This window comes from Dendropsophus ebraccatus, chromosome 3 (assembly GCF_027789765.1).
Source record: "Dendropsophus ebraccatus isolate aDenEbr1 chromosome 3, aDenEbr1.pat, whole genome shotgun sequence".
Taxonomy (NCBI): Eukaryota; Metazoa; Chordata; class Amphibia; order Anura; family Hylidae; genus Dendropsophus; species Dendropsophus ebraccatus.
The window spans coordinates 73,641,743-73,662,625 of NC_091456.1; positions in this window are offsets into that span (position 1 = coordinate 73,641,743).

Consider the following 20,883-nt stretch of genomic DNA (forward strand, 5'->3'; position numbering starts at 1 on the left):
AACGTAACAGCGTGTTGTAAAATACTTTTGAAAGATTGAAAATGAAATTCGATGAAGGGAAATATTTCATTATTCCAATATATGACTACGGTATAATAAATGTGCAATGATGTTAACCACATTGGACAAGAATGACCACCTTTCCAGCATAATATTTTATTGTCAAATTATAATTTTGATTGGATTTTCATGGAAGGCTTTCATGTCTCCTGCTTAGAAAATAGTAATTGAAACTAAGATAAGGAATTTGGTTAAAAGTGATTTTAGGTGTAGAAAATGTTGTTAATAAAAACAGTGTTTTCTGTGGTCACACAGAATCATCAACGGAAACCTAATGCTGTCTGCTATAATGATAAAGATGTTTTTTTTGGCTATGGAAGCACATCTAGATAAGACAAGATAGACATGTCCACATATCTAGCATAGTAACCTCTAGAAATTGTATGCAAATTTCTCCAGTTAGTGTATGTGCTACAAAAGTATCATGTGTTAATCCTATTTCTATTTTGCTGAGCAGGCCGCCCTTTTCAGGGTGTCTTCTCCACCTAGGATCAGGGATACGGATTAGGGATGGTCCGAACTGAGTTCGTACGAACCGGAACGCTCGGCATCAGATTCCCGCTGTCTGCCCGCTCCGTGCAACGGGCGGATCCAGCGGGAGGAACGCCTATAAAACTGGGATACAGCCATAGCCATAGGCTGTATTCCAGTTTTCCAGGCTGTCCTCCCGCTGTATCCGCCCGCTGCACGGAGTGGGCAGACAGCGGGAATCTGATGCCGAGCGTTCGGGTTCAGCCGAACCCGAACCTCGGCGGGTTCGGACCATTCCTAATACGGACAAATGCCTTATACTGCGGTCATGTAGCAGGTGATTGCCTAGCCATAAGATCACTCTGTTTTCATTTATGGAACAATTTATTATCATGGCTATTTACACAAACTGTAACTATCAGTTACTATCTTAAATGGACATGTGATATATCATCACAGATACCGATGTGGTGCTCTCCACCTTGTGATGTTGTGACAGCTCAGCACAGAGGTGTGATGTTGGTACCTGCCTTATGTTGTGGTTAGCTCTACTCCCCAAAATGGTTGGTGACGTGCTGGGCTTGTGATGGGTCCTTTGGGCTCTAGTCCTCCTGAACTGTCGGTACCACCCAGGCTCGGACTGGGCCACCAGGAAGTCGGGTGGGCCCCTCCCCCTTTCCTTCCCCCTGGTGGGCCCCTGAACAGGAGGCTCCTTGTTCAGCAGCTCCAGGCCCAACATATGCTGCTGCAGAGTATGGGCCCTTGGACACTCCTGTCACCTCCCAACTATCCTGTCAGGGGCCCCCATGTGTCCCCCCTGCAGAGCCTTGGAGAGGACAAGACCGCACTTCCTGCATACAGAGCGTCTATTGGCTTACTCTGTGCAGGAGGCGTGTCTTAGGGCAGCAGGAAGGCTCTGTGTGCTGCACTATATAGTGGGGGTTCAAGTGCAGAGAGCAGGAAGTGCAGACACAGGACAGCTGGAGTAGCAGATGAGAGCAGCACAGAGAGATGAGAGGATGTGTAATGTCTGCTGTCATCTAATGGCCTCCAGCCGTCCTGCTGGCATCCAGAGTGCAGGTGCCTGTCTCCTCTACATTGTGCAAATGATCCTTCCCCCCAGCAGTGCACATATCCCCAGCCCTGTATATATTCCCTCCCACCAGCCCTGTATATATGCTCTCCCTCCAGCCCTATATATATCCCCCTCTTATCCAGCCCTGTATATATTCCCTCCCTCCAGTCCTATATATATCCGCCACTCCCTCCAGCCCTATATATCCCCCCCTCCCTCCAGCCCTGTATATATTCTCTCCCTCCAGCCCTTTATATATCCCTCCTCCCTCCAGCCCTGTATATATTCTCTCCCTCCAGCCCTGTATATACCCCCTCCACAAGGCCTATATATACCCTCTCCCCCCAGAGCTGTATATATCCCCTCCCCCCACACTGTATATATCTTCCAGCCCTGTGTATACCGTCTCCCCCAGCCCTGTATATACCCTTTCTTCCAGCACTGTATATATCCCCTCCCCCCAGCACTGTGTATATCCCATCTCCTAGTCCTGTATATATCACTTTTCCCAGCCCTGTATATATAACTTCCCCCCAGTTCTGTATATATCCCCTGCCTCCACACTGTATATCTTGTCCCCCTGGTTGCTTGTAGTACACAGTATGTTATGGGTTATTACTGATTGGTTGTTACTGGTTATTACTGATTGCTGAGAGTATATAATGTTTCCAGTTATCACCGATATCATGGTATATACTGTATATAGGGTTACCGGTTATCTCTGATCTCGTGGTGTATATTATATATAGTGTGTTACTGGTTATCTCATGGTGTATACTGTATATAGTGTTACTGGTTATCACTGGTCTCATGGTGTATACTGTACATATTGTTACTGGTTATCTCTGATCCCATGCTGTATATAGTGTTACCAGTTATCATTGATCTCATAGTATATACTGTGCTGATGGCTGGATCATTAGTCAGTCTGTTATGTTGCAAGTAATGGGCTCTATACATTATAATGGAACCCATCAGCTGCGATAGGTGCTGAGCCTGTCACTTGCAATATGACAGGTGAGTGAGGATCCAGCCATTGTTGAGGGTCTCAGCACTGAAACCCTGACTGATCAAACCTTTTAACATGTCAGTCGACAATGTTTTAATGATGACTCTATGCCTTTCATGGTGGATATTAGGCCTCATTCTCACTTAAAGTCCCTGTACTAACGGAAAAAGGTTTGGCCTGGTTAAATCTGTGTAAATCTGCCTCTAGAGTCAGTTTCCTTGTTGGGCCCAAGGTACCCCAGTCCGACACTGCCGCCACCCACAGAAAGGGAAAAAATAATCCAAGGTGTGTGGTTACTGATATAAAATAGATCTTTACACAGACTTTAGTGCTTGAACTCGTTTGCGCTGAGGAGATGAGCACTTGAAGGAGAAGAGTAGAGTAGAGGTAGTTGTAGCGGTGCTGGAAGAGTTGAAAGTACAGTAGAAGAGTTTGTCAAAGGAGTCCCAACCCTATGTAGCAATGTATTCTGCCGAAACTTGAGAGAATACTTGAGAGGGTGATAGGGTGATACAAGCCCCAGCCTTAGTTATCTGGTTAAAGCTAAGTTTCCGAGCCTTCCCAGTTACTTACACTGCTAGATAGGATACATAGACCTCTGGTTGCTTTGTCCTATCCAGGCTAGTTCCTCTTGTGTATCAGGATACTGCCTTGCACTTTTTAGACTGGTTCATGGTGTGGGCTAGGATGTTCCTAGACTCTTCTCCCTTTGTAGTGTTTAGCACTGCATAGTAGATGTAGTATAAGTGCTGAAAGAACTAAGGGGGAGATTTGTCATACTGGTGTAAAGTAGAATTGTCTTAGTTGCCACTAGCAACCAGTCAGATTCCACCTTTCATTTTCCAAAGAGTCTGTGAAGAATGAAAAGTGGAATCTGATTAATTGCTAGGGGCAACTGAGACAGTTTCACTTTGAACCATGTTTGATAAATCTCCCCCTAAGTGTCTGGTTGCATCCAGTCACACGTGTCTTAGACTAGACCACACTGAACTGACTTGTTCCGGATGAGGGTTCTGGCAAAGCCAGGCGCTGGCTTAGCTACAGCAGGGATGTATGCTCTGTGTGTCCTTCGCCCACGAGAATCTGGGTAAGAACTGATGCTGCACCTCCTCCCACCAAGGAACTTCCTACAAGGGCTAAGTAAGGTACACTGTGAGTGGTGGAAAGGAATGTGTGCAAAAGAAAAAAAGAGATAGGTCAGGAGTAGGGAGCATCTTCTATAGGTTAACAAAAGCACATGGTACACATAAAATAGTAACCCATTCCTAACTTCAGCTGTGCAAACACATGAGTATACATATAAAATATACTGACATCTAGTGGTGAAACTTCAAAGTGCACTTCATCACCACTTAACCTTGAGTAAGAAGCTTTTGCGACAGGTGTACAAGAGAAAAGAACACCCATGGTGGGACACCACACTGCCAGCAAGGGATACTTGGCAGTGTTGTTTGTGTATTGAGCACCTTCTTGTTTAAGTGTTGCATTTATTATTTGTAAGGACTTTTTTTCAGGAAGGATCTTTGAATAAAAGGTAGGTTTTAGCTGATTCAGTGGCATTTTTGCTAGTGACATGAACTATGTATATTATTCTATTACAGTAAAGGCAATACTATTAACCACCTAAGAATACAGTAGATTTTAGCATGTTTGGGGTTATTTGCGCTACAATCTGTAGTTTTTATTGGTACCATATTTGTGCAGCTGGGGGCATTTTGACCGTTTTTTTAAATCTGATATATAACAAAAAAATCTACAATCCTATATAATATGTTTCTTTATTTTTATGCATTTTATATATAAAATGGGAAAGCGGGTAATTTAAACTTTTATTGAGGAAGGGCTATATTGTATTACTTGTTCTTTCATTTTTTCATTCACCATTTTTTTTAAGTTCCCCTGGGGGACTATTACATGCAATCATTAAAATGCTAAAACTGGTCAATGTATGCCATTGCATACCATTGATCAGTGTTATCTGCTATCTTCACATAGAGTCTCCCTGTGGCAGACTTTAATAGCAGATTTTAGAGCTAAATGAACAGACTTTTATTCCTGTGCATTGGGTACGCTTACTAAGCATTGGGGTGGAGATCGGGCCATCTATGTGCCAGTAGCATGTGTTGTCAAAGCCACTTTTCTTGTCAGTCACCCCCGACAGTGATCGCTGACAGGCAGAGAGCTATGACTAGTCATGGCCCAGACTCCATTCGTCTAGTTAGCGTACCTGGCGCACAGGAATGAAAGTCTGTTTTCCTGCACATAACATTACCAAAGCAGACGACAAAGAAATGGTAGGAAAAAGTATTCATACATCTTTTGGCCACTGCATGTACCTGTAATAGCACTGTCATTAAAACCCTTTAAGTATTGTTTTCTGCATGTAATTTAAAGTTATAAAATTGAAGGTGACGGGTAATAATATTGCTCATGCCCTTGGCTTTGTAAGCGATGTCTAATAATGGCAGCTAGTGTAACAACTAGAGTCATGGATCCACTGTACCACTCCTAGCAATGGCGTAAGCCACACCAGTGAGCCAGAGTCTAAGGGGACGCTGGTCTTTACCAGGGCCCACCGCAAGGCGGGAGGGACTTGCTGTGGCAGGCGACCCCCAGGTCGCTACCCCTGGCTTGGCTTGCTAATGGTGGTGGTTGAGTTGTAGCTGGAGACATGTAGGTAGGCAGGAACACAGCAGGACTCATGGCTGGAACCACAGGCAGCAGGGACAGGGCAGGAATCACAGGCAGAAATCACAGAGAGCTGGGACAACACACTATGGGAAGCATGCAGAGGCTCCAACTTGAACACTAGGGAGGGACTGCAATTTATAGGACAGGGCTGCTATTGAACAGCCAATCAGGGGCGCACTGGCCCTTTAAGATGCGGATGGAGATGTAACAGCTAGGTCCACCAAGCATGAAAAGTTAGGGGACAATAAATAGTAAGCAAGAATATGTAATCATGGTAAAGCAAACAAAAACCATTGCCCCGTTAGTATAATTGCAAGCCTAAATGGTGAATATATAGTGCCACAAGCCCTGCCAGCCGCAGACTCCATCCTACCCACAGGGGGCAGTACAGACTCAAAAATAGAAAATATGAAATATGTGAAGCATTATGGCGAAAAAAGGAGCATTTCTGATAGACTGTAATAAAGAGAACAAGCAATAAATTGAGCAGTATACAAGATAAATGGAGTCTATAAACTATAAGCAGTTCCCCCGTGGAACCTAGGGTCATAGATGTAGTCCTGGACAAGATGACTTTCCCACACAGCCTGGATTACATTTGCGGAAGCTGTACCAAAAGGGAGTTGATCTAAAAGGAAGATTTTCACACTTTAGATGAATGCAGAGGTAAGTAGGAACCAAAATATCACAATATACTGTAAAATAAATAAATAAAATAAAAACACAGAAATTATGTGAAAACAGTGATCCAAATAAACTAATGTGAGTCACTCAATAAACCATGTGAGTAAAAAAAGAAACAATTATTGGCTGATTGTTGTCATTTAAGCCAGCTTAAAAATCATCGGTCACCAGTCGCACATTACTACGCGTAATAGCAATACGTGGATGATGGCTGAGAATTGTGAAAAGAAAATTAACTTTGCACATACCTGTCCATGTTTACCAGTATCCTTAAAGCTTCTGTATGCTCCCTGCAGCCATCTCTGGAGTGACAGCCAGCTCAGCCAATACCTGGCCTCGGCACTGTCCCACCAGTGATTGGCTTAGTGGCCTGTCCCTTTAGAGACCAGCTCAGAAGTGATGGTGGCAACTGTGGGTAGAGGGAAGAAGGACATCCAGGAACACTTTTTTTACACTTAAAGGGGTTATCTAGCGCTACAAAAACATGGCCACTTTTGCACCATTCTTGTCTCCAGTTGGGTGGGGCTTTAAAACTCAGTTCCATTGAACAAAATGGAGCTTAATTGTAAATCACACCTGAACTGAAGACAAAAGTGGTGCAGAAGTAGCCATGTTTTTGTAGCACTGGATAACCCCTTTAAGGCAAGGGCTACACGGACATCACAAACAATGTCCGCGCCGCAAGGGTCATGTAAAAGGCCCAGTAAGTGAGCACTGATCTAGCAGATTGGCACTCACTTACACTAGTCATCAGCCCGTGTAAAATGGCCACTGATCCTAGTAAATTCTCACTTAGTCTTTAAAAGAGATGAACAGGAATAAAATACAAAACATTGATGCTTCCTTTCAAAACAGCATAATATCTATCTACAGGTTGTATTTTTTATAAATTCAGCTGCAGTGCCAGATCAAAGCTGGAGATAGGTGTGGCACTGTTTCCGAAAGATAGCAGATATATTTTTCTAAGCATGCCCTTTTAATGTTAACAGATGTATTAATCCGTATTATTAAAAGAAGAAGAAGCAAAGTTACAATGTATCCTCAGACTTGTATCTTTGTAAATCTTAGACCTGTTTTAAATGGGTAGTTCAGCAAAAAAACAAAAAAAAACAGCTTTAACCCCTTAACGACATCGGGCGTAAGAGTACACCCCCGCAGCGTGGTACTTAACGCAAACGGACGTACACTTACGCCCGATGTTTACCGGATCGCTGTGTGTAAACACATAGTGATCCGGTAACGATGGCTGCTGTAATACACAGCAGACCATCGTAGCTTGTCGGCACGGGGGGTGGATTTATTCAAATCAGCCAACTACAGCGATTTTCCGGAAATGAATGGTGATTGGTGCTGTCCGAGACAGCACCAATCACTATTAATGTGTATAGTGAAGGGGGCCATGGTGCCACCCTCCAGATCGCCGCTATTGGCCGGCCAAGCCCGGCTGGCCAATAGCGGTGATCTAAGTAAAAATAAATATTACTTTTATCTGCACACCTCAGTAAGTTAGCTGAGGTGTGCAGAGAAGGTGTGTGTGGTGTGTGAGCACCATAATCACCGGATCCCGGCGCTGGAGAGAAGATCTGCGGTTCTGCGGTGTCCACGTGGTTCTCCATTGTCTCCGCTCGGCTCCCGTCGGTTTTCCTCGTAGATCTTCGTCCAGGTACTTGTACTGCCCCCTAGCGGCTAATTAGTGTATATAATACACTAATCAGTGGCTTTGGGATAAAGAGGTAGCTTTTTTTTTTTTTTGAGCCCTTCCGCCGCTGAGTGCTGATCAGCATTGCACGCAAGTGCGCCGCTGATCAGCAACTCCTCTTTTTTGGCGTAGGTTTTTTTTTCCCCCTTCCTCCCCACCTTTTTTCCTATATTCTACCGCCACTGTCTGCTGATAAGTACCACACATAAGTGCGGCATTTATCAGCAACTCCTTTTTTGGCGTAGGTTTCCCCCCCCCTTACTGTGAAAAACACGTATAAAACACTACATTACACTACACTACCCCACATTACACATTACATTACTTGAAATAAAGTTTTACACTACACCACTACATTACATTTACATACCCCCATACACTAATCCCTAAATAAAAATGTCCCAGAGAGTGTTTTCGGTGGAGGAGGCATACCCCTTATTGCCTCCGACACCGAAAAGGCCAGTGAGGATGAATGGGGGGGATCCTTCTTTCCTCCATTCATCCTCATCATTATTATCATCATCATCCAGTGATGATGACTTTCCACCTAGGCGTCCAAGGAGGACGCCTCGGGCTGCCCGCCAGACACGTCATCCCATCCCGACCCCTGCCCCCCAGACAGGTGAACCCATCCCGCCCCCTGCTCCCCAGAACGTCATCCCATCCCACCCCCCGCCCCCAGACACGTCATCCCATCCCGCCCCCTGCCCCCCAGACAGGTGACCCCATCCTGCCCCCCACCGCCCAGATAGGTGACCCCATCTGGACCCCAGACCCCCAAAATTATCAGCCCCGGATTCCTGGCTTTATGGCAACGGCGGGAATCCAAATGAACCCCACAGGTCTCAGACAAATAGACTTTTTCAAGCTTTATTTCTCTGATGACCTTGTCAATTTGATGGTGGCACAAGCAAACCTGTACGCGCACCAATTTATAGCCCAGAACGCCTCCTCTTCTTTTGCTAGGCCCATGGTGTGGACCCCTACTGATGCAGTCGAAATGACAACATTTTGGGGGGTCCTGCTGCACATGGGCCTAGTAAAAAAAAAACCACAATTCGGCAATACTGGAGTGGAGATATTATGTATAATACCCCACTTTCGATGCCCTCCTAAAATTCTTGCATTATAACGACAATGCAAGGTGCCCCCCGCAAGATGATCCCTCGTATGACCGACTGTACAAAGAACGGCCGGTCAAAGAGCACTTTTCAGCCAAATTTACTGAGATGTATATCCCAGAGAAATACCTCTTAGTAGATGAGTCCCTCCTGAGCTTCAAAGGAAAACTCCATTTCCGCCAGTACCTTTCCAATAAAAGATCACGGTATGGCGTAAAACTATACAAACTCTGTGACAGTACCTTAGGGTACACTTACAGATTTAGAGTATATGAGGGTAGGGACACCCAAATCCAGCCCCCAGAATGCCCCCCCATCCTCGGAGTTAGTGGGAAGATTGTTTGGGAACTGATCTTCCCACTGCTGGATAAAGGTTATCACCTGTACGTTGATAACTTTTATACCAGCATCCCCCTGTTTCGGTCCCTCGCTGCCCGAGCTACTGTAGCTTGCGGCACGATCTGAAAAAAAATCAAAGAGGCCTCCCAAGTCACCCTGTTAGACAACTGATGCAAAGGGGGGGGGGGGGGGGAGAGCAAGGCCTATGCCTGTGAAAATATGTTGTTGGTCAAATATAAGGACAAACACGATGTCCTTATTTTGACCACAATTCACAAGAATAGCACCACCCCTGTCAATCAGTATATGAGAGGAGTTGATCTCTCAGATCAAGTCCTGAAACCATATAGCGCCACAAGAAAAACTAGAACGTGGTATAAAAAGGTGGCCATATATCTGGTACAGACAGCGATGTACAACGCTTTTGTGCTGTACCGATATGCCGGCCACCCGGGGAAATTCCTTGAATTCCAGGAAGCAGTGATCAAAGCCCTGATATTCGGCAGCTACGGAGCAGGCCCCAGCGCTTCTGGATATGAAGGACCCCGTACAGGGACAACATTTTTCAGGTCCCACACACTGGAAAAAAGGGGAGATCCCAAAAGAAGTGCAGAGTGTGCCGTAAAAGGAGGAAGGACACCACTTACCAGTGTGACACCTGTCCTGATCACCCCGGCCTCTGCATAAAGGATTGCTTCAAGGCATACCACACGTCATTGGAGTTATACATTTTCTAAATTCTTTCCCTTATTCCTATTTCAGGGGTCACGTTGATCCAGGGATTTTTCTGATCGCCATTATGGAGTCAGAAAGGAATTTTTCCCCTGTGATGAGGCTACTGTCGTCTGCCTCACAGGGTTTTTTTTTGCCTTCCTCTGGATCAACACAGGTTGAATTTGATGGACTTCTGTCCTTTTCAACCTTATAAACTAATAATTGGCATAATACCCCCAAATAAATTAAAATTGTCCCTTTTCCCCAGCTAAATAGGCATGGCCACCATTCCCATTAGAGACTTGCCATGATACAATTACAAAGCCTCTGTGCGGCCAGGACAGTAGAACCCCCCCCCACAAATGACCCCATTCTGGAAACTACACCCTATAAGGAATCTAACAAGGGGTGATATGGCTCCCTGGTGATGGGCACATTTGTGCCGTGAAAATGAAAAAAATGGTATTTTTCATCTTCACAGCACATGGGGGGTCCATATGCTCACTGCACCCCTTGTTAGATTCCTTATGGGGTGTATTTTCCAAAAGTGGGTCACTTGTGGGGGGTTTCTACTGTCCTGGCAGCACAGGAGCTTTGTAAATGTGACATGGCCTCCATCCTACATTCCAGCCTCTAAATGGTGCTCTGTCCCTCTGGTGGCTTTCCCTGTGCCCATATGGCACATTATGCCCACATGTGGGGTATTTTCGTACTCAGGGGAAATTACCCTACACGTTTTGCATTTACTTTCTCTTTTAACCCCTTGTGAAAATATAAAAAAAACACTAAATGTGTAGCGCAACTTCCCACAAGTACGAAAATACCCCACATGTGGACATAAAATGCCAGGCGGGTGCAGGGTAAGCCTCCGCAGGGAGGGAGTGCCATTTGGCTAGAATGGATGGTGAATGCCATGTCGCATTTACAAAGGCCCTGTGTTGCCAAGACAGTAGAGGACCCCCAAAAGTGACCCCATTCTGGAAACTGCACACCTCAAGGAATCTAACAAGGGGTGCAATGAGGATATGGACAGCTTGATGATGGGCACATTTGTGCTGTGAAAATTAAAAAACTAAATTTTTCACTTTTTACGTCACATTGTTCCCCATTTGTGCCCATCACCAGTGGGGTCCATATTCTCATTGCACCCCTTGTTAGCTTCCTTGAGGGGTGTAGTTTCCAGAATGGGGTCACTTGTGGGGGATTACCACTGTCCTGGTAGCATAGGGTCTTTGTAAATGCAACATGGCCCTTGAAATCCATTCCAGCCAAATCCAGCATCCAAAAGCCAAACAGCGCTCCTTTCCTTTAGAGGCTCGTCTTGCGGCCGCATGGCACTTTATGTCCACATGTGGGGTATTTTCGCACTCTGGACAAACTGCTGTACACATTGTGTTTTTTTTTTCTCTTTTAAACCCTTGTGAAAATGAAAAATTCAAGGCTAGGCCAATGTTTAAGTGTAAAAATTTTTATTTTTACACAACATCATTGATCTAGGCTTGACATTTCTCATTTGCACAAGGGGTTAAAGAGAAGAAACAGAACAAAACAAGTAGAGAAATTTCCCCAGAGTACGGAAATATCCCACATGTGGACTTAAGGCGCTATGCGGGTGCAGGGTAAGCCTCCAATGGAAAGGAGCGCCATTTAGCTTTTTGGGGCTGGATTTGGGTAGAATGGATTTCGAGGGCCATGTTACATTTAAAAACTCCCTGTGTTGCCAAAGCAGTGAAACCCCCCCACAAGTGACCTCATTATGAAAACTACACCCCACAGGGAATGTAACAAGGGGTGTAGTGAGCATATTGACCCCACTGGTGACGGGCACAAATGTGGAACAATGTGGCGTGAAAATGAAATATTACATTTAGTACACTATAATGTTGGTTTAGCCTTGAATTTTTCATTTTCACAAGGGGTTAAAAGAGAAAAAAAACACACAAAATGTGTAGAGCAATTTCCCCTGAGTCCGTAAATACCCCACATGTGGACATAAAGCCCATGTGGGCGCAGGGCAGGGCCGGGACAAGGAGTTTTGGTGCCCTAGGCAGAGAAGGCAAATGGCACCCCCTCCCCCCCCCCGAAAAAAACAACAACAAAAAAAAACGTATATACTGTATCTGCATAAAAAAGACATGTATACACACTCTTAAACACACTTAGTATGGCATGATCATAAATTAATGTAAATAGTTTTTTCCCCTGTAGCTAGTGCAAACAATAAGAGGTATTTTCGACATCAATAAAGTGCTTTATAACTTTTGATACTCAATACCATTTCGATACTTAATACAGCGCCCTACAACTCCCAACATACCTTCTTGTGCACTACAACCTCCAGCATACCTATTTGTGCACAAGAAGGTATGCTGGGAGTTGTAGTTGTGCAGCAGCAACCTCCCGACACAACAACTCCCAGCATACCTCTTTGTGCATTACAACTCTCAGCATACCTTCTGCTGCTAGGGTCCTAAAACATCCGGGGCACAGACCCTCTGAGTTGCTATAAGTGGATGATGGGAGAGATCTCTGCACTGACGTTATTTATATAGTGTACATATGTATGCTTATGTGTATACAGGTTTTGTTGTTCATTCCAGTTAGTGTTTGGAATAGTGACTCACAGTTGACGTCTTCTCTGATCACAGTTGTTCATTATTCTTTTTCTTTTCCACTCACCCTGAACCACGATTCCTCTTTGCAGAATCTGCCAGAGAGACACTTTAGGATCCTTGCTCCAACACATATATAGTAATATAGTCCCCTCTGTACTCCTATGTAGTATAGACCTCTTCTCTACCCCCGCATAGTATTAGACCCCCCTCTGTGCCTGTATAAAATATAGACCCCTTCTGTGCACCTGTATAGTATAGGCCCCCTGTGCAGCAGTCTCCATAGTATGTGGGCCCGCCATGCAGCTTCCACATATAGAATAACCCCTCCTGCTGTGCAGCATCCCCATATAATATATCCCCCCCCGTGAAGCATCACCATATAGAATAGGCCTCCCTGATGTGTAGCATCACCATGTAGAATAGTCCCACTTGATGTGCAGCATTCCTATATAGAAATATAGAATACACACACACACACACACATTGCAGCATTCCTATTTAGAATAAACCCACTTCACACACACACACACACACACACACACACACACACACACACACACCACTGCCTCCCCCTCATGTACTGTACCACTGCCTCCTCCAACATTTTTGTGTGGTACTAAATTTGTTGGGTTTCTGCGCTTGCTCTGTTTACCGTGCGTGATCAGGAAGGTGATCATTTTGTAGTATGGACAATAACACTTCAGATATCAGGGGGACGATGGGGATTGTAGTCATGTAACACTTCAAAACACAAATATCGCAGCACTCAGTGAAGATTCCTGGCCCGGTGCCGTAGCTCACACCCCGATCCACGGGTGTCTATATAAATATTCAAAAAGTAACCGCAGCACACAGGACTTTAGTGAAAAAATAAATCTGTATTGGTGATTATTCCATACAAAACACACGGGAAAATAGAAAGCGACGTTTCGACGTCTCAATGACGTCTTTCTCAAGCCAGTGAATACATTTCCAAGAAAACATGTGATTTATATATCCTGTGCAAAGCAATTAATGACGTGTTCATTCCACACACATGATATTCAAATTAGCTGACGTGAATATATATATACAAATAATAAGGGAACAACAAGTTCCAAAGTGACAAAGTGAATCTATCTTATATCAGAATTCATAACGATCAACAAAATTATATACAAATATACAAAATGAAAAACATATCGGAGCAGTTGTGATTCACTCATACGTCGTGATCAGCAGCATCAACCAGGAAATGGATACTTGAACCGCACGCCGTAGGTGGAACGCACGGCCATCTTAGGTTGCACCACCGGAGATGTAGCGTCCTGTTGCTAGAGTAACCCGTGACGTCAGGGGTAAACATGATTAGATTGTAAAGTAGATTATAATGTACCGTGAGACCGACCTATTAACACATTCATCCGTTCTCCCGTATTATACGGTGGACAGAGCCCACTTAGACAGTATCCACCGTCTTTGATGACCCATTCGTGGGATGTCCGCGGACGTCTGTGGGGGCTCAACGGTATAGGTGATTGTTCAGACCATAGATGTCTCGTAAGTACTAGCCAGGATCCATAATATCTCGGGGTGTTAATAGATATTGATGCTGCCATTTCACTACTTCTGAGTTGTCACTTATTCTGCTCCGAGTGATAGGCTTTCCAATAGTTTAATCTGAAATAATGAAAATTTTATATTAGTATCATTATAACTCATAACAAAAATATCCAAATCAATATTATCATTCTCTGTTAAAATGTATTCATCATACTAAGATGTGTCGGCAATCGCGCTGTTGGACAGAACTGCATAGTTAAAGTAGCATTACAGGCATGATCATATATTGCATAATTTATTTAATGTAACAATATTTAGGTAGGATTTTGAACTCCACATTCAATCCATGGGGTTTTAAAGAATTAAGTCGGAATATCCATTCCAATTCTCTACGTTTTAACATAGATATGCGATCACCCCCCCTCCATGGTTGGGGGATGTGATCAATGTACATCAACTTTAAATCGCTCTCTCTATGTTGTGCCTCTGCAAAATGTTTAGAGACTGGGAGATCAAGTTTTCTTTTGCGTATGGTGTATCTATGTTGTGTTATTCTGGTTTTGGCATCATAAGTGGTTTCCCCCACATATATCAGATTACAAGGGCACCATAGGACGTAGATAATGTATTCGGTATTGCAATTAATGAATTTGTTGATTCTGTATGTCTTTCCAGTGCCCGGATGTACGAACACTTGTCCCCTCTGAACATATCTGCAGTTGACGCAACTACCACACGGGAAACTGCCCACGGTACGAGGACCTAAAAAGGTAAGTACAGAGCTGTTTATCTTTACATCGGTCTTAACCACTATATCTCTCAATCACTATATCTCTCAATCACTAAATCTCTCAAATCATTAATAAACATTGGCACATCATAGAACAGAGCTACCCTCATATTTCCACTCTGAGGAATAGACCGTTGATGTCTTACAAGAGAGCTAGGAATATTAGAGATATAGTGGTTAAGACCGATGTAAAGATAAACAGCTCTGTACTTACCTTTTTAGGTCCTCGTACCGTGGGCAGTTTCCCGTGTGGTAGTTGCGTCAACTGCAGATATGTTCAGAGGGGACAAGTGTTCGTACATCCGGGCACTGGAAAGACATACAGAATCAACAAATTCATTAATTGCAATACCGAATACATTATCTACGTCCTATGGTGCCCTTGTAATCTGATATATGTGGGGGAAACCACTTATGATGCCAAAACCAGAATAACACAATATAGATACACCATACGCAAAAGAAAACTTGATCTCCCAGTCTCTAAACATTTTGCAGAGGCACAACATAGAGAGAGCGATTTAAAGTTGATGTACATTGATCACATCCCCCAACCATGGAGGGGGGGTGATCGCATATCTATGTTAAAACGTAGAGAATTGGAATGGATATTCCGACTTAATTCTTTAAAACCCCATGGATTGAATGTGGAGTTCAAAATCCTACCTAAATATTGTTACATTAAATAAATTATGCAATATATGATCATGCCTGTAATGCTACTTTAACTATGCAGTTCTGTCCAACAGCGCGATTGCCGACACATCTTAGTATGATGAATACATTTTAACAGAGAATGATAATATTGATTTGGATATTTTTGTTATGAGTTATAATGATACTAATATAAAATTTTCATTATTTCAGATTAAACTATTGGAAAGCCTATCACTCGGAGCAGAATAAGTGACAACTCAGAAGTAGTGAAATGGCAGCATCAATATCTATTAACACCCCGAGATATTATGGATCCTGGCTAGTACTTACGAGACATCTATGGTCTGAACAATCACCTATACCGTTGAGCCCCCACAGACGTCCGCGGACATCCCACGAATGGGTCATCAAAGACGGTGGATACTGTCTAAGTGGGCTCTGTCCACCGTATAATACGGGAGAACGGATGAATGTGTTAATAGGTCGGTCTCACGGTACATTATAATCTACTTTACAATCTAATCATGTTTACCCCTGACGTCACGGGTTACTCTAGCAACAGGACGCTACATCTCCGGTGGTGCAACCTAAGATGGCCGTGCGTTCCACCTACGGCGTGCGGTTCAAGTATCCATTTCCTGGTTGATGCTGCTGATCACGACGTATGAGTGAATCACAACTGCTCCGATATGTTTTTCATTTTGTATATTTGTATATAATTTTGTTGATCGTTATGAATTCTGATATAAGATAGATTCACTTTGTCACTTTGGAACTTGTTGTTCCCTTATTATTTGTATATATATATTCACGTCAGCTAATTTGAATATCATGTGTGTGGAATGAACACGTCATTAATTGCTTTGCACAGGATATATAAATCACATGTTTTCTTGGAAATGTATTCACTGGCTTGAGAAAGACGTCATTGAGACGTCGAAACGTCGCTTTCTATTTTCCCGTGTGTTTTGTATGGAATAATCACCAATACAGATTTATTTTTTCACTAAAGTCCTGTGTGCTGCGGTTACTTTTTGAACATGTAACACTTCAGCTATCAATGGGATGATGACGACTGTAGTCATGTAACACACACTGCTATCAGGGGGATGATGGGGATTGTAGTCATGAAACACACACACCAACTATTAGGGACATGATGGGGGTTGTAGTCATGGAACACCAGCTATAAGCGGATGATGGGGATTGTAGTAATGTAACACACACTTCAGCTATCAGGGGGATGATGGGGATTGTAGTCATGTAACACACTTCAGCTATCAGGGGGATGATGGGGATTGTAGTCATGTAACACACTCCAGCTATCAGGGGGATGATGGGGATTGTAGTCATGTAACACACTTCAGCTATCAGGGGGATGATGGGGATTGTAGTCATGTAACACACTTCAGCTACCAGGGAGATGATGGTGGTTGTAGTAGTCATATTTACATCCACAATTCTCATACACAGACTGACAGGCACACACACACACACACACAGCTCACACACACAGTTCACACACAAAGCTCACACACACACACACAACTCACACACACATACAGCTCACACACAGTTCACACACACACACACACACACACACACACAGCTCTCTCACACACACACACACACACACACACACACAGCTCACACACACACACACACAGTTCACACACACAGCTCACACACACACACACACACAGCTCACACACAGTTCACACACACACAGCTCACACACACACACACACACACACAGTTCACACACACAGCTCTCACACACACAGCTCTCACACACACACACACAGTTCACACACACAGCTCTCACACACACAGTTCACACACACAGCTCTCACACACACACACAGTTCACACACACACACAGCTTAAACACACACACACACACACACACACACACACACACACACACACACACTTATCATAAGGAAACTTTACTTTCAGCAGCTCCTTACCTCCTCCTGCTTCCATCTCCTTCCTGGAGCCGGCACCGAGTTCTTCCGCCCCTCCCCCCACCTCCTCTGTGTCCCTGTCTGTCTGTGTATGAGAGCAGAGCAGGAAACATGTGATGTGGAGGGAGCAGGACCCCAGATGGCAGGGTTAGGCAGCCTGTCAGTGCAGCCAGGCAGTAAGTGGTGAGGAGGCCCAGCAGCATATTCACCTTCCTCCCCAGCGTCTTCCTTCTCCTGGAGTCTAAAGGATCCGGAGTAGTAGTCAGGAGGAGGAGCGGCTATGACTGCCACCGCGGGACTAGAGCCTGCTCCCCCCGCACATGTGAGGTGTGTGTGTGTTAGATCTTGTGTCCTGCAGAGGGCGCTGCTGGCGGCCGGATCCCAGCCTGCCCGTTGGCATGTGAGCCCCACAGCAGCTTCAGAGCTGATGCTGCTGCTGGTGAGGGGGATGAGGGCACTGGTGGTATGTGAGCGCGCAGGGGCAGCGCTCGGCAGCCACCAGGAGACAGAATACAGTAGCCAGTAGTTAAAAAAAAATCAGAGACCACAATTGCGCCCCCTGTATATTACCACTAGATGGCGCCCTAGGCCATCGCCTACCTTGGCCTACCCTTTGTCCCGGCCCTGGCGCAGGGCAAGCTTCCAAAAGGAAGGAGCGCCAATTGGCTTTTGGCAGCTGGATTTTACTGTAATGGATTTCATGGGCCATGTCGCATTTACAGAGCAGTCGTGCTGCCAAAACACTGACTCCATTCTGGAAACTACACCCCTCAAGGAACCTAACAAGGGGTGCAGTGAGGATATGGACCCCTTGATAACAGGCACATTTGTGCCGTGAAAGTGAAAAAATGAATTTTTTCACTTTCACGTCACATTGTTCCACATTTGTGCCCATCACCAGTGGGGTACATATGCTCACTGCACCCCTTGTTAGATTCCTTGAGGGGTGTAGTTTCCAGAATCGGGTCCCTTGTGGGGGGTTTCCAGTGTTTTGGCAGCAGGAGGGCTCTGTAAATGCTACATGGCCCTTGAAATCCATTCCAGTGAAATCCAGCATCCAAAAGCCAATTGGCGCTCCTTCCCTTTGGAGGCTTGTCCTGCACCCACTTAGCACTTTATGTCCACATGTGGGGTATTTCTGTACTCAAGAGAAACTGTGCTACACGTTTTTTTTTTGTTTTTTTTTCCTTGTATCCATTTGGGAAAATGAAAAATTGAAGGCTAGAACATTTCAGTGTAAAAAAAAAATTCTTCTTTTTTCACGCCACATTGTTCTGAAAATCTGTGAAACACCTGTGGGGTCATAATGCTCACCGCACCCCTTGTTACATTCCTTGAGGGGTGTAGTTTCCAGAATGGGGTCACTTGTGGGGGGTTTCCAGTATTTTGGCACCCCAGAGCCTCTGCCAACCTGAAGTGGTACAGTCAAAAATGACCAAATATAACGGAGGCGTTGAAATTCACTAGGCGCTCCTTTATATCTGAGGCTTGTAGTTGCGTCAAATAGCGCAATAGGGCCACATATGGGGTATTTCTATAAACTGCAGCAACGGGGCAATCAGTATTGGGGTGCATTTCTCTGGTAATGGGTTTATAATTATGAAAAATATTGGATTACAGTAAAATCTCTGTACAGAAAATTTAAAATTTCTTACACACTTTGCTTTTATTTCTGTGACTCCCCTAAAGGGTTAAAAAAAACTTTCTGGATGTGCCTTTGCAGAGTGTGGGGGGTGCAGTTTCTGAAATGGGGTGCTTTGTGGGGCTTTCTAACATATAGTCCCCTCAAATACACTTCAAACCCGAACAGGTCACTAAAAATATCTGATTTTGAAATTTTGCAGAAAATTTGGAAAATTGCTGCTAATGTTTTAAGCTTTCTATTGTCTAAAAAAAAATGAAAGATAGTTTAATAAATGCTGCCAACATAAAGTAGACATGTTGCTTATACTATTTAATATATAATTTATGTGGCATAACCGTTTTCTGTATAAGCAGAAGAGTTTCAAAGTTGAAAAAATGCATTTTTTCACGTTATTTTGGTATTTTTCATAAAGATTCGTTATAAGTATCGACTCCAATTTACCAGAAATGTGAAGTACAATATGTCACGAAAAAACAAACACTCAGAATCAGAAAAATAGGTAAAAGCATCCCGAAGTTATTAATGAATAAAGTGACATAAAATTTGTCTCTGTCCTTAAGGCCATTTCAGGCTCTGTCCTAAAGGGGTTAATTCAAATCTCTGGACAGAACTCATTAAGAAAGAATGATCAACTTATTGAATATCAGAAGAAGAAGGATAATGAATCATGATGAATTGTTTTATTTTTATCTTTTAGGCTCCACCCTATTGCTTAGCTGTTAGGAAAAACTATGAATTTAGCTGTAGTGTTATTGTGCGTTACAAAACGTCAGTTAAATTATACAGTTTTTGTTTTCTAAGGTCTAATTTCTTAGGACCCTTTTACACCAAAAGGATTATAGTCTGTACTGGCTGATTACAGGCCGTGCTGACCCATAATAATTTGGTAGATCATGTTTAACCCCTTAGTGACCGCCGATACGGCTTTCTACGGCGGTCACTAATGGGCCTTATTCTGCTGCCATCAGCTTTTTACGGCGATGGCAGAGAATAAGGCTGCGGGGCCGGGACGGCCCCCACCCCATCCCCCCGGCTACCGGAGGTAGCTGAGGGGTTGGGGCAGTGTGTGGGGTCCGTCCCGGCCCCCCCCCCTTACCGACGATCGCCGCTATTAACGTTATAGCGGAGGCCGTCGGTAAAGAGGATTACCGGTGCCGCCGCCACCTTTCATCTCCCCCCGCCGTGAATCTACGGCGGGGGGAGATGAAATAAGTGTATATCAGACCCCAGATCAGACCCCCCCTAGTGCCCCGATAACTAACCCCCCTCCCCCGGCGGCCATCATTTCCAAGATGGCCGCCGCCATCGCTGTGAACCGACTAACGTCGGTTCACAGCGATTAAAAAGTTATAATGAATGAAAGCCCCATGCTCTCCGCCACCGGAGGTAGCGGAGAGCATGGGGCAGTCATCGGGGACCCCCCTGTGGGGTCCCGGTACAAGCGATCAGCGGTATATACTATATACCGCTGATCGCTTGTACCATGTGCTCCCGGCACTTTTTATCCCCTGTCACCATAAATGATTGGTGACAGGGGATAAAAAGTGATGTCCCCCACCCCCCAAGTCGACCCCCACCCCCCCTGTCACCCCCGTCCCCCAGTCACCCCCCCCTTCCCCATATACGTTACCTGCTCCTGGAGCTCCTTCCTCCTCGGTGTCCTGGCTGGTTATGAAGTGCGCATGCGCTTCACAACCAGCCAAGCTCTGAAAATTTAAAGTGACAGAGACCAATTTGGTTTCTGTCACTGAACTATGATTACTGAGATAGAAAATATCACAGTAATCATAGTAATACAGTGAAA